The sequence below is a fragment of the Oncorhynchus gorbuscha genome, unplaced genomic scaffold (genome assembly GCF_021184085.1).
Source record: "Oncorhynchus gorbuscha isolate QuinsamMale2020 ecotype Even-year unplaced genomic scaffold, OgorEven_v1.0 Un_scaffold_1718, whole genome shotgun sequence".
Taxonomy (NCBI): Eukaryota; Metazoa; Chordata; class Actinopteri; order Salmoniformes; family Salmonidae; genus Oncorhynchus; species Oncorhynchus gorbuscha.
In genome coordinates this window covers 66,992-81,541 of record NW_025746414.1, presented here as the reverse complement: position 1 = coordinate 81,541, position 14,550 = coordinate 66,992, and positions in this window count along the sequence as shown.

Genomic DNA, 14,550 nt, shown 5'->3' with positions numbered 1-14,550 from the left:
CAGTGAAAATGGTGAACTTATTAAAGCAAGGCCCCTGAACTTGTATTTTCTGCACTACGTTAAGGATATGAGCAGTGACCATGTAACGTTTTTACAACATACAGAAGAAGTGCGCTGGTTATCAACGGGCAAAGTGTTGACACGTTTATTTCAATTGAGATGAGCTTAACGTTTTCACTGACCATAATCACTTGTCTGACCTCTTGCATGATGAGTTTCTCACACGACTGGCCTATCTGGGAGATGGTTTTTCTCACCTGAATGATCTGAATCTAGGATTAGACGGACTCTCCGTAACTATATTCAACGTGGGGGACAACATCAAGGCTATGGTTAAGAAGTTGGAGCTCTTCTCTGTCTGCATTAACAAGGACAACACACACGTCTTTCGATAATTGTATGATTTTTTTGTGTGCAAATTAACTCAAGCTTACGGACAATGTCAAGTGTGATATAGGGAAGCACCTGAGTAAGTTGGGTGCGCAATTATGCAGGTACTTTCCCGAAACGGATGACGCAAACAACTGGATTCATTATCCCATTCATTGCCTGCCTCCAGTCTACTTACCGATATCTGAACAAGAGCCTCATCAAAATAGCAACAAGCGGTTCTGTGAAAAATTGAATTTAAAATCAGAAGGCACTGCCAGATTTCCTGCCTTGGCAAACCGCACTGTTAAGACACTGATGCCCTTTGCAACCACGTACCTATGCGAGAGTGGATTCCCTGCCCTCACGAGCACGATAACTAAATACAGGCACAGACTGTGTGTGGAAAATGATTTTAAGACTGTGACTCTCTCCAATACAACCCAACACTGCAGAGTTATGTGCATCCTTTCAAGCACAGCCTTGTCATTAATCTGTGGTGAGTTACTCACAGTTTTCAATGAACACATAAAGCTTCATATGTGAGATGGCTAAATAAAGTACAACATTATTGATTATTATTATTTGTGCCCTGGTACTATAACAGCTCTTAGTCACTTCCCACGAGGCGGGTTGCGACAAACTCACTCTTATGTTTAATAAATGTATCGTATAGTGTGTGTGTGTGTGGCAGGTTTAGAATGATTTGAGAATTTGAGGAGGATTCGCAGCTAGAGGTCAAATGTTTTGAAGGGGTACGAGACTATAAAACATTTAGGAACCACTGATGTAGACGTTTCTTTCAGGTCTCTCCGTGTAACTACATATTCTGTTTGTCTTCAGCAGGTGAAAGACCACACCTCTCAGAGGTGTGAGTTATACAAATAAGGTAAATGTATAGGTATCTGTAAGATAGTTAAATAAACAGTAAAATGATTGATTATTATTGGTACCCTGGTCCTATAAGAGCTCTGTCACTTCCCACAAGCCGGGTTGTGAAAAAAAAAACTCATTATGTTTAATAAATGTATTGTATAGTGTGTGTGTGGCAGGCTTACAATGATGGCAAAAAACTACACTTGAATGTGCGCTGACCCTGGTGCTAGAGGGGGTACACGCAGCTGGAGGTTGAATGTTTGAAGAGGTACAGGACTATGAAAAGTTCAGAAACCACTGCCCAAGACCCATTCTAATTTGCATACTTCCCCAACAGATCCACTGATTACGCAATCCCAATCGCACTCCACACTGCCCTTTCCCACCTGGACAAAAGGAACACCTATGTGAGAATGCTATTCATTGACTACAGCTCAGCGTTCAACACCATAGTGCCCACAAAGCTCATCACTAAACCAAGGACCCTGGGACTAAACACCTCCCTCTGCAACTGGATCCTGGACTTCCTAACAGGCCGCCCCCTGGTGGTAAGGGCAGGCAACAACACGTCCGCCATGCTGATCCTCAACACTGGGGGCCCTCATGGGGAGTGTAATTAGTTCCCTCCTGTACTCCCTTGTTCACCTGCGACTGCATGGCCAAACATGACTCCAACACCATCATTAAGTTTGCTGATGACAACAGTGGTAGGCCTGATCACCGACGATAGCCTATAAGGGAGGTGGTCAGAGAACTGTCAGTGTGGTGCTAAGACAACAACCTCTCCCTCAATGTGAGCAAGACAAAGGAGCTGATCGTGGACTACAGGAAAAGCGGGCCCAACAGGCCCCCATTAACATCAATGGTGCTGTAGTGGAGCGGGTCGAGTTTCAAATTCCTTGGCGTCAACATGACCAACGACCTATCAGTGTCCAAACACACCAAGACTGTCGTGAAGAGGGCACAACCAAACCTTATCCCCCTCAGGAGACTGGAAAGATTTGGCATGGGTGCCCTGATCCTCAAAAAGTTCTACAGCTGCACCATGGAGAGCATCCTGACTGACTGCATCGCCGCCTGGTATGGCAACTGCTCGGCGCTACAGAGGGTAGTGTGTACGGCCCAGTACATAACTGGGGCCAAGCTTCCTGCAATCCAGGACCTATATACTAGACGTGTCAGAGGAAAGCCCATAAAATTGTCAGAGACTTCGTCACCCAGGTCATAGACTGTTTTCTCTGCTACCGCACGGCAAGCAGTACCGGAGCACCAAGTCCAGGACTAAAAGGCTCCTTAATAGCTTCTAACCCCAAGCCATAAGACTGCTGAACAGCTTCTACCCCCAAGCCATCAGACTGCTGAACAGCTTCTACCCCCAAGCCATAAGACTGCTGAACAGCTTTTACCCCCAAGCCATCAGACTGCTGAACAGCTTCTACCCCAAGCCATCAGACTGCTGAACAGCTTCTACCCCCAAGCCATCAGACTGCTGAACAGCTTTTACCCCCAAGCCATCAGACTGCTGAACAGCTTCTACCCCAAGCCATCAGACTGCCAGCTTCTACCCCCAAGCCATCAGACTGCTGAACAGCTTTTACCCCAAGCCATCAGACTGCTGAACAGCTTTTACCCCCAAGCCATCAGACTGCTGAACAGCTTCTAAACCCCCCCAAGCCATCAGACTGCTGAACAGCTTCTAACCCCCCCAAGCCATCAGACTGCTGAACAGCTTCTAACCCCCCCAAGCCATAAGAGCTGAACAGCTTCTAAGCCCAAGCCATAAGAGCTGAACAGCTTCTAAGCCCAAGCCATAAGAGCTGAACAGCTTCTAACCCCAAGCCATAAGAGCTGAACAGCTTCTAACCCCAAGCCATAAGAGCTGAACAGCTTCTAACCCCAAGCCATCAGAGAGCTGAACAGCTTCTAACCCCAAGCCATCAGAGAGCTGAACAGCTTCTAACCCCAAGCCATCAGAGAGCTGAACAGCTTCTAACCCCAAGCCATCAGAGAGCTGAACAGCTTCTAACCCCAAGCCATCAGAGAGCTGAACAGCTTCTAACCCCAAGCCATCAGACTGCTGAACAGCTGCCAAGACTGCTGAGCTTCTAACCCCAAGCCATCAGACTGCTGAACAGCTTCTAACCCCAAGCCATCAGACTGCTGAACAGCTTCTAACCCCAAGCCATCAGACTGCTGAACAGCTTCTAACCCCAAGCCATCAGACTGCTGAACAGCTTCTAACCCCAAGCCATAAGACTGCTGAACAGCTTCTAACCCCAAGCCATAAGAGCTGAACAGCTTCTAACTGAGCTGAACAGCTTCTAACCCCAAGCCATAAGACTGCTGAACAGCTTCTAACCCCAAGCCATAAAACTGCTGAACAGCTTCTAACCCCATGCCATAAGACTGCTGAACAGCTTCTAACCCCCAAAGAGCCATAAGACTGCTGAACAGCTTCTAACCCCAAGCCATAAGAGCTGAACAGCTTCTAAGCCCAAGCCATAAGAGCTGAACAGCTTCTAACCCCAAGCCATAAGACTGCTGAACAGCTTCTAACCCATAAAACTGCTGAACAGCCATAAGACTGCTGAACAGCTTCTAACCCCATGCCATAAAACTGCTGAACAGCTTCTAACCCCATGCCATAAGACTGCTGAACAGCTTCTAACCCCATGCCATAAGACTGCTGAACAGCGTCTAACCCCAAGATCAGACTGCTGAACAGCTTCTAACCCCCCAAGCCATAAGAGCTGAACAGCTTCTAAGCCCAAGCCATAAGAGCTGAACAGCTTCTAACCCCAAGCCATCAGAGAGCTGAACAGCTTCTAACCCCAAGCCATCAGACTGCTGAACAGCTTCTAACCCCCCCAGCCAGCTTCAAGAAGCCATAAGAGCTGAACAGCTTCTAACCCCAAGCCATTCTAAGATAAGAGCTGAACAGCTTCTAACCCCAAGCCATAAGAGCTGAACAGCTTCTAACCCCAAGCCCAGAGAGCCATAACCAGAGAGCTGAACAGCTTCTAACCCCAAGCCATAAGACTGCTGAACAGCTTCTAACCCCAAGCCATAAAACTGCTGAACAGCTTCTAACCCCATGCCATAAGACTGCTGAACAGCGTCTAACCCCAAGCCATCAGACTGCTGAACAGCTTCTAACCCCCAAGCCATAAGAGCTGAACAGCTTCTAAGCCCAAGCCATAAGAGCTGAACAGCTTCTAACCCCAAGCCATAAGAGCTGAACAGCTTCTAACCCCAAGCCATAAGAGCTGAACAGCTTCTAACCCCAAGCCATCAGAGAGCTGAACAGCTTCTAACCCCAAGCCATCAGAGAGCTGAACAGCTTCTAACCCCAAGCCATCAGAGAGCTGAACAGCTTCTAACCCCAAGCCATCAGAGAGCTGAACAGCTTCTAACCCCAAGCCATCAGACTGCTGAACAGCTTCTAACCCCAAGCCATCAGACTGCTGAACAGCTTCTAACCCCAAGCCATCAGACTGCTGAACAGCTTCTAACCCCAAGCCATAAAACTGCTGAACAGCTTCTAACCCCAAGCCATCAGACTGCTGAACAGCTTCTAACCCCAAGCCATCAGACTGCTGAACAGCTTCTAACCCCAAGCCATAAAACTGCTGAACAGCTTCTAACCCCATGCCATAAGACTGCTGAACAGCTTCTAACCCCATGCCATAAGAGCTGAACAATTCATCAAATGGCCACCGGACTATTACATTGTTCGGGTAGATTAGGGCCTAATGAATTTATTTAAATTTTTTAAAACCGATTTCTTATATGAACGGTAACTCAGTAAAAACTTAGAAATTGTTGCGTTAATATCTCCTCCCAGTATAAATACAAAATGCAAGCAGAAATAAAACATTAATCAGTTATAAAGGTCCTCAATCAGCTTTCTGAATGACCCCTTAGCAGCATCAAAACATCACATTTAACAACATTTTGAAGACTGTTCCACAAATAAGGTGCAAGAAGACTAAAAGCTGATGTACCGAACTCAGTAGAGACCAAAGGAGTTTCCAGAGTTAACCATCCCTGAGACCGGGTGTGATAAACAGGTTAGCTACGGTGAGACTTTTTGTAAAAGGGCTTTATAAATGAAAACATAGCAATTTATTTACCTACGTAACAGAGGGCCAAACAAACATCTGGTAGAGAATGCAGTGATGACATCACAGCAGGCCAACCAACTTGCTGGTAGAGAATGCAGTGGTGACATCACAGCGGGCCAACCAACTTGTTAGTAGAGAATGCAGTGGTGACATCACAGCAGGCCAACCAACTTGCTGGTAGAGAATGCAGTGGTGACATCACAGCGGGCCAACCAACTTGTTAGTAGAGAATGCAGTGGTGACATCACAGCGGGCCAACCAACTTGCTGGTAGAGAATGCAGTGGTGACATCACAGCGGGCCAACCAACTTACTGATAAGAGAATGCAGTGCTTCTACACCTGCATTGCTTGCCGTTTGGGGTTTTAGGCTGGGTTTCTGTACAGCACTTTGAGATATCAGCTGATGTACGAAGGGCTATATAAATACATTTGATTTGCAGTGGTGAGTTCTAAAACTGTCTCCCGTAATAAAGAGCATTGCGCTATGATAAACTGCATCTAACTGCTTTAATGAAGCTGCGTTCATATTACAGCCCATTCGGAAAGGATTCAGACCCCCTTCACTTTTTACACATTTTTGTTACATTTGTCTTATTCTAAAAATGGATTTTAAAAATAGTTTATCGTCACTTTTATATCCCATAATGACAAAGCAAAAACAGGTTTTTAGAAATTTTAGCAAATTTATTTAAAATAACACATTTACATAAGTATTCAGACCCTTTACTCAGTACTTTGTTGAAGCACCTTTGGCAGCGATTACAGCCTCAAGTCTTCTTGGGAATGACGCTACAAGCTTGGCACACCTGTATTTGGGGAATTTCTCCCATTCTTCTCTGCAGATCCTCTCAAGCTCTGTCAGGTTGGATGGGGAGCGCCGCTGCACAGCTATTTTCAGGTCTCTCCAGAGATTTTCGATCGGGTTCAAGTCCGGGCTCTGGCTGGGCCACTCAAGGACATTCAGAGACTTGTCACGAAGCCACTCCTGGGTTGTCTTTGCTGTGTGCTTAGGGTCGTTGTCCTGTTGGAAGGTGAACCTTTGACCCAGTCTAAGGTCCTGAGCACTCTGGAGCAGGTTTTCATCAAGGATCTCTCTGTATTTTTCTCTGCTCATCTCTCCCTCAATCCTGACTAGTCTCCCAGTCCCGGCAGCTGAAAAACATCCCCACAGCATGATGCTGCCACCACCATGCTTCACCATGGGGATGGTGATGTGACGCTTGGCATTCAGGCCAAAGAGTTCAATCTTGTTTTCACCAGACCAGAGAATCTTGTTTCTCATGGTCTGAGAGTCCTTTAGGTGCCTTTTGGCAAACTCCAAGCGGGCTGTCATGTTCCTTTTACTGAGGAGTGGCTTCCATCTGGCCACTCTACCATAAAGGCCTGATTGGTAGAGTGCTGCAGAGATGGGAGAACCTCCCAGAAGGACAACCATCTCCACAGAGGAACTCTGGAGCTTTGTCAGAGTGACCATCGGGTTCTTGGTCACCTCCCTGACCAAGGCCCTTCTCCCCAAATTGCTCAGTTTGGTCGGGCGGCCAGGTCTAGGAAGAGTCTTGGTGGTTCCAAACTTCTTCCATTTAATAATGATGGAGGCCACTGTGTTCTTGGGGACCTTCAATGCTGCAGAAATCTTTTGGTACCCTTCCCCAGATCTGTGCCTCGACACAATCCTGTCTCGGAGCTCTACGGACAATTCCTTCGACCTCGTGCCTTGTTTTTTGCTCCGACATGCACTGTCTACTACACCGCTATTGTCCTCAACTTCTTTCTTTTCTCCCTCCTCCTCTTGGACAATTACATTAAAAGCACAGGCAGGCTTCCCTCCAATGGATGTTCTCTCATGACTTTTAAGACTTCTTAGCTGAGTGAATCCCTCCCCACACAGAGAGCAGTGGTAAGGCTTCTCCCCTGTAGGTACTCTATGTGTAAGGCTTCCAGAATGAATGATGAAGCTCTTCCCACATTTGGTGCAGTGGTACGGCTTCTCTACACTATGTACAATCTCATGCCTCGTGAGGTTGACTTTTACACTGAAACTCTTCCCACATGTGGCACTGTGGAATGGTTTCTCTCGAGTGTGTACACTCTGATGATTCTTTAGCTTACCAGAGGAACTGAAACTCTTCCCACATTGAGGACAGGGGTAACGACCACAACCAGATAGTCTTGATGTATCTGGGTCAACTACACCACTAGGTTCCTGCTCTTCCCTCTTTTCCTTATCGATTTCCTCATCCTCCTCCTCCTCCTCCTCTTTGACAATCACATTGAAAGTACAGGTAGGCTTCTTTCCACTGTGTGATTTCTTATGAGTTTTCAGGTCTCCTGCTCGATTGAAACACTTCCCGCAAAGAGAGCAGTGGTAAGGTTTCTCCCATGTATGTAGTCGCTGGTGTTCCTTAAGGCTTCCTGAGTGATTGAAGCTCTTCCGACACGTGGTGCCGTGGTAAGGCTTCTCTCCACTATGTACTCTCTCATGTCTCTTAAGATGTACTTTCTCACTGAAACTCTTCCCACATGCCGAGCAGTCAAAAGGTTTCTCTCCAGTGTGTACTCTTTGATGATTCTTTAGATGAGTTGAGGAACTGAAACACTTTCCACATTGAGGACAGGGGTAACTCCCACAACCAGGCAGTCTTGATGCTGTGGAACTGGGCTCGTTGACTGAGTCTGAGTTGGGCATCTCTCCTGTAAGAATATGAACAGATTTAGGGTAAGAAACAGACAGAGGAACAAAGGCTTTAAGTTTAATAATGCAGGATTCAGTCATTAGAATTAACAGAGTATTGAAATAAATACTTTGCAATGGGCTTGTTGCATCACACATAGATAATACAATTGTCGAATTACAATGCATTGCCCATTGGTCTGTAGCCATTTTGTTTTGGCACTCGCCTTCCCTCTTACACATACAGAAGCCTGAGGGGTATACTACAAAAAGCAGAATCAATGAGCTAACCAGATAAATTGCCTAAATATTCATAAATATTTTTTTAAAGATATATATATATATATATTTTTTACCTTTATTTAACCAGGCAAGTCAGTTAAGAACATATTCTTATTTTCAATGACGGCCTAGGAACAGTGGGTTAACTGCCTGTTCAGGGGCAGAACGACAGATTTGTACCTTGTCAGCTCGGGGGTTTGAACTCGCAACCTTCCGGTTACTAGTCCAACGCTCTAACCACTAGGCTACGCTGCCGCCCCATGATAGACATTGTCATGGTCTAATTAACTCAACAACCAAAAACCTAAGTTTACATTTCTTAATGAACCAGAAAAACAACTCAAAATAGCTATTGGTTATCAAAGTTAGCTGACCAACTCATTGCTTTGTAGTTTACCTCTCTGAACCAAAGAGGATGTTAGCCTGAATTTACCTGGGTCAACCGAGTCCCTGTCATCCTCTCGCTCTTCCCCCTCCCCCTCATTGATTTCTCTCTCCTCCTCCTCCTCTTTGACAATCACATTGAATTCCACTGTTTGATTGCAGTCCCCCAGCTTCACTAATAGCACCTCTGGAGCCCGCTGTGAGCTTCTCTGGGCGGGAACACCCCATCCAGAACCAGACATGGTATGTTGGGTAGATCTAAAAAAAAAAAAGAGGAGACCGAAAGAGTTCAGCGTGAGACTTTCAAACCTTGATCGTGGTATAGCTCTGGAAAAGACAAAAATGTATCATCTAAGCAAGTTAAATGATGGAAAATGATTTAATCCGACTTCAGGCACACCTAGATAGATATGTTTGCTCGGAAGAGGTGGTTTTAAGTTAAAAAAGGACGCCTCCAGAGGAAGTTGCCACCGTTATTTTGATATAATTCCACTGAAAAAAATACCCACAGCACGATGCTGTCACCACGCTTCCCTGTAGGGATGGTACTGGCCAGGTGATGAGCGGTGGCTAGTTTCCTCCCGACATGATGCTTGGCATTCAGGCCAAATAGTTTAATTTTAGTTTCATCAGACCAGACAATCTGGTTTGGTCAGAGTCCTTTAGGTGCCTTTTGGCAAACTCCAAGCGGGCTGTCATGTGCCTTTTACTGAGGAGTGGCTTTCATCTGGCCACTCTACCGGAAAGACTTGATTGGTAGAGTGCTGCAGAGATGGGAGAACTTTCCAGAAGGACAACCATCTCCACAGTGGAACTCTGGAGGTCTGTCAGAGTGCCCATCGGGTTCTTGGTCACCTGGCCGGGGGGCCAGCTCTAGGAAGAGTCTTGGTGGTTCCAATCTTCTTCCATTTAAGGATGATGGAGGCCACTGTGTTCTCGGGAACATTCAATAGTGCAGAAATGTTTTGGTACCCTTCCCCAGATCTGTGCCTCGACACAATCCTGTCTCGGAGCTCTACGGACAATTCCTTCAACCTCATGGCTAGGTTTTTGCTCTGACATGCACTGTCCACTCTGGGGCCATACATAGACAGGTGTGTGCTTTTCCAAATCATGTCCAATCAATCAATCAATTGAATTTACCGCAGGTGAACAACAATCAAGTTGTAGAAACATCTCAAGCATGATCAATGGAATCAGGATGCACTTGGGCTCAATATCGAGTCTCATAGGAAAAGGTCTGAATACTTAAGTAAATAAGGTATGTTTTATTTTTAATAAATTGGGGGAGTATTTAATCCATTTTAGAATGAGGCGGTAACATAACAGAATGTGGAAAAAGTCAGGGGGTCTGAATACTTTCTGAATGCACTGTATCATGGTGTACAAGACTCTGATTCGCACCTGTCTGAGTGGACAAATGGTGTGGATGGTACAGTCCCATCAGTCGAACACAGTGGTTCCCAAACTTTTTATAGTCCCGTACACCTTCAAACATTCAACCTCCAGCTGCGTACCAGCTGTGTACCCCCTCTAGCACCAGGGTCAGCACACACTCACATTTCTAATGGTCATGTTTCATTTTTAAATGTCTGGGAGAGTGAAGGTTTCCCGCTAGAGAGTAACGGTTATTGTGATTGGATGAGTAACGGTTATTGTGATTGGATGAGTAACGGTTATTGTGATTGGATGAGTAACGGTTATTGTGAATGGATGAGTAACGGTTATTGTGAATGGATGAGTAACGGTTATTGTGATTGGATGAGTAACGGTTATTGTGATTGGATGAGTAACGGTTATTGTGATTGGATGAGTAACGGTTATTGTGATTGGATGAGTAACGGTTATTGTGATTGGATGAGTAACTGTTATTGTGATTGGATGAGTAACTGTTATTGTGATTGGATGAGTAACTGTTATTGTCATTGGATGAGTAACGGTTATTGTGAGTAACATTGGATGATGAGTAACGGTTACTGTGATTGGATGAGTGGATGAGTGATTGGATGAGTAACGGTTACTGTGATTGGATGAGTAACGGTTACTGTGATTGGATGAGTAACGGTTACTGTGATTGGATGAGTAACGGTTATGTGATTGGATGAGTAACGGTTACTGTGATTGGATGAGTAACGGTTACTGTGAATGGATGAGTAACGGTTACTGTGAATGGATGAGTAACGGTTACTGTGAATGGATGAGTAACGGTTACTGTGAATGGATGAGTAACGGTTACTGTGAATGGATGAGTAACGGTTATTGTGAATGGATGAGTAACGGTTATTGTGATTGGATGAGTAACGGTTATTGTGATTGGATGAGTAACGGTTATTGTGAATGGATGAGTAACGGTTATTGTGAATGGATGAGTAACGGTTACTGTGAATGGATGAGTAACGGTTATTGTGAATGGATGAGTAACGGTTATTGTGAATGGATGAGTAACAGTTATTGTGATTGGATGAGTAACGGTTATTGTGATTGGATGAGTAACAGTTATTGTGAATGGATGAGTAACAGTTATTGTGAATGGATGAGTAACGGTTATTGTGATTGGATGAGTAACAGTTATTGTGAATGGATGAGTAACGGTTACTGTGAATGGATGAATAACGGTTACTGTGAATGGATGAGTAACGGTTACTGTGAATGGATGAGTAACGGTTATATCTATACAGCACCTTCTGGCATGACATAATAGACACGCAGCTCTTGCTCTTTACCTTCTTTTTCTTGATCTCCAGTATTTACAAACAACTAGTCACATTTATTCCGCACATCTGACTTCCCCTTTACCTCCTGAGCAACCAATAAAAGTCCTCTGCATCCATTTTCTACGGTTATGGTTTTTGGAGGTTAGTTATAAACCAACTTCCCTTTTGTGATTATGATATGCTTTAGGTCAGGCCCTGTTGGTCACGTGCATACGTCTCACATAAAGAGAGCAAGGGTTGAGGGATTAGGGAATGTTTATCCTAAACTAAATGGGGGATTTTTGGGAACATTACTGTTCAGTCAGAAATGGCTAAAATGATGTCGCAGTTTAGGCCACACGGACAGCGCGATAAACACTATGTTCTGTGGTGGTCACTGCCGCAGGGAGGCGAGACAACGGGGGCTAGTCTGTCACTTGCAATCTTTAAAAAATGTTTTTAACACAGTACAGCAAGTCTGAGCCTGGCTCACCACATTCAAATAAATTGCTGGTTGGACTCCCTCTAGTAATTTGTGTCTTAATTAATAAATCAAACAGTGTGCTTAAAGCATCAGACAAGCTAAATGAATATATTTGATTAAAACACATAGGATGTGTCTATACATGGAAAAGTTCAAAGAACAGGCAACTCTGGGTCGACCAAGATTTTTACTTTAAATTGTCATTTTAGTCGGAGACGGTCCGAGATTTCAGTTAAGTCACATTTTTATTTTATGAAGTTATTTCCGTTGGATCCTAGTTCTTTAGGCTTTATCATGCCACTATATTCAACAGTTCCTTAGGCTTTATCATGCCACTATATTCAACAGTTCCTTAGGCTTTATCACTATATTCAACAGTTCCTTAGGCTTTATCATGCCACTATATTCAACAGTTCCTTAGGCTTTATCATGCCACTATATTCAACAGTTCCTTAGGCTTTATCATGCCACTATATTCAACAGTTCCTTAGGCTTTATCATGCCACTATATTCAACAGTTCCTTAGGCTTTATCATGCCACTATATTCAACAGTTCCTTAGGCTTTATCACGCCACTATATTCAACAGTTCTTTAGGCTTTATCATGCCACTATATTCAACAGTTCCTTAGGCTTTATCACGCCACTATATTCAACAGTTCCTTAGGCTTCATCATGCCACTATATTCAACATGCTGTTTGTTTCGCTCTTTCTTCCGCACAGTGTTGCCAACAATTTCAGTGAGAATCGCTATTTGGTCCCCGATGTAGCGTTTTCACCCCCTCCCCTTGTGCTTCTCTGCCTGTGTGTGCCGTTGCTGTGACTTCCGTTACACAGACAGCTTTCGCAGCAGAACTGAGTGGGAAAAGTCGCTAAATGCTATCAAAATTAGGGATGCACGATATAGGTCATTAAGAGTATTGGAATTGGCCGATATTAGCTAAAAATGCCAACATCGACCCGCTGTCTTGTATAAAGCTGACGTGCCATACCTATATAACGTAGGTAGATGACGTAATGACACTACAACAAATATAGCTCTACACGTGCAACACAGCATTCCTAACCTACCAGCCCACAATGCCAACATCAACCCGCTGTCTAGTTTAACGCTGACGTGCCATACCTTTTATAACGTAGGTAGATGACGTAATGACGCCACAACAAATATAGAGCTACACAGCATTCCTAACCCAGCCCACAATGTCTGCTGTGTGGATGGAGCAGTCAACAAGTCCAGCAGTCATTTGAAAGATTAAAAAAAACATTTCAGCTAGACAACTCAAAAGACTAAATCCATTAATGTCAAGATAATGTAATTCATTGTCCTTAACAATCAACCGTTCTGTCTTGGATGATGTTGGCTTTCCCCAACTGGTCGAGCACCGGTACCACACTACCAAGTAGGAGCTGTTTTTCAGATGTTGCCCACACTACCAAGTAGGAGCTGTTTTTCAGATGTCGCCCACACTACCAAGTAGAGGCTGTTTTTCAGATGTTGCCCACACTACCAAGTAGGAGCTGTTTTTCAGATGTTGCCCACACTACCAAGTAGGAGCTGTTTTTCAGATGTTGCCCACACTACCAAGTAGGAGCTGTTTTTCAGATGTTGCCCACACTACCAAGTAGGAGCTGTTTTTCAGATGTTGCCCACACTACCAAGTAGAGGCTGTTTTTCAGATGTTGCCCACACTACCAAGTAGGAGCTGTTTTTCAGATGTTGCCCACACTACCAAGTAGGAGCTGTTTTTCAGATGTCGCCCACACTACCAAGTAGAGGCTGTTTTTCAGATGTTGCCCACACTACCAAGTAGGAGCTGTTTTTCAGATGTTGCCCACACTACCAAGTAGGAGCTGTTTTTCAGATGTTGCCCACACTACCAAGTAGGAGCTGTTTTTCAGATGTTGCCCACACTACCAAGTAGGAGCTGTTTTTCAGATGTTGCCCACACTACCAAGTAGAGGCTGTTTTTCAGATGTTGCCCACACTACCAAGTAGGAGCTGTTTTTCAGATGTTGCCCACACTACCAAGTAGGAGCTGTTTTTCAGATGTTGCCCACACTACCAAGTAGGAGATGTTTTTCAGATGTTGCCCACACTACCAAGTAGAGGCTGTTTTTCAGATGTTGCCCACACTACCAAGTAGAGGCTGTTTTTCAGATGTTGCCCACACTACCAAGTAGGAGATGTTTTTCAGATGTTGCCCACACTACCAAGTAGGAGATGTTTTTCAGATGTTGCCCACACTACCAAGTAGGAGATGTTTTTCAGATGTTGCCCACACTACCAAGTAGGAGCTGTTTTTCAGATGTTGCCCACACTACCAAGTAGGAGCTGTTTTTCAGATGTTGCCCACACTACCAAGTAGAGGCTGTTTTTCAGATGTTGCCCACACTACCAAGTAGAGGCTGTTTTTCAGATGTTGCCCACACTACCAAGTAGGAGCTGTTTTTCAGATGTTGCCCACACTACCAAGTAGGAGCTGTTTTTCAGATGTTGCCCACACTACCAAGTAGGAGCTGTTTTTCAGATGTTGCCCACACTACCAAGTAGGAGCTGTTTTTCAGATGTTGCCCACACTACCAAGTAGGAGCTGTTTTTCAGATGTTGCCCACACTACCAAGTAGAAGCTGTTTTTCAGATGTTGCCCACACTACCAAGTAGG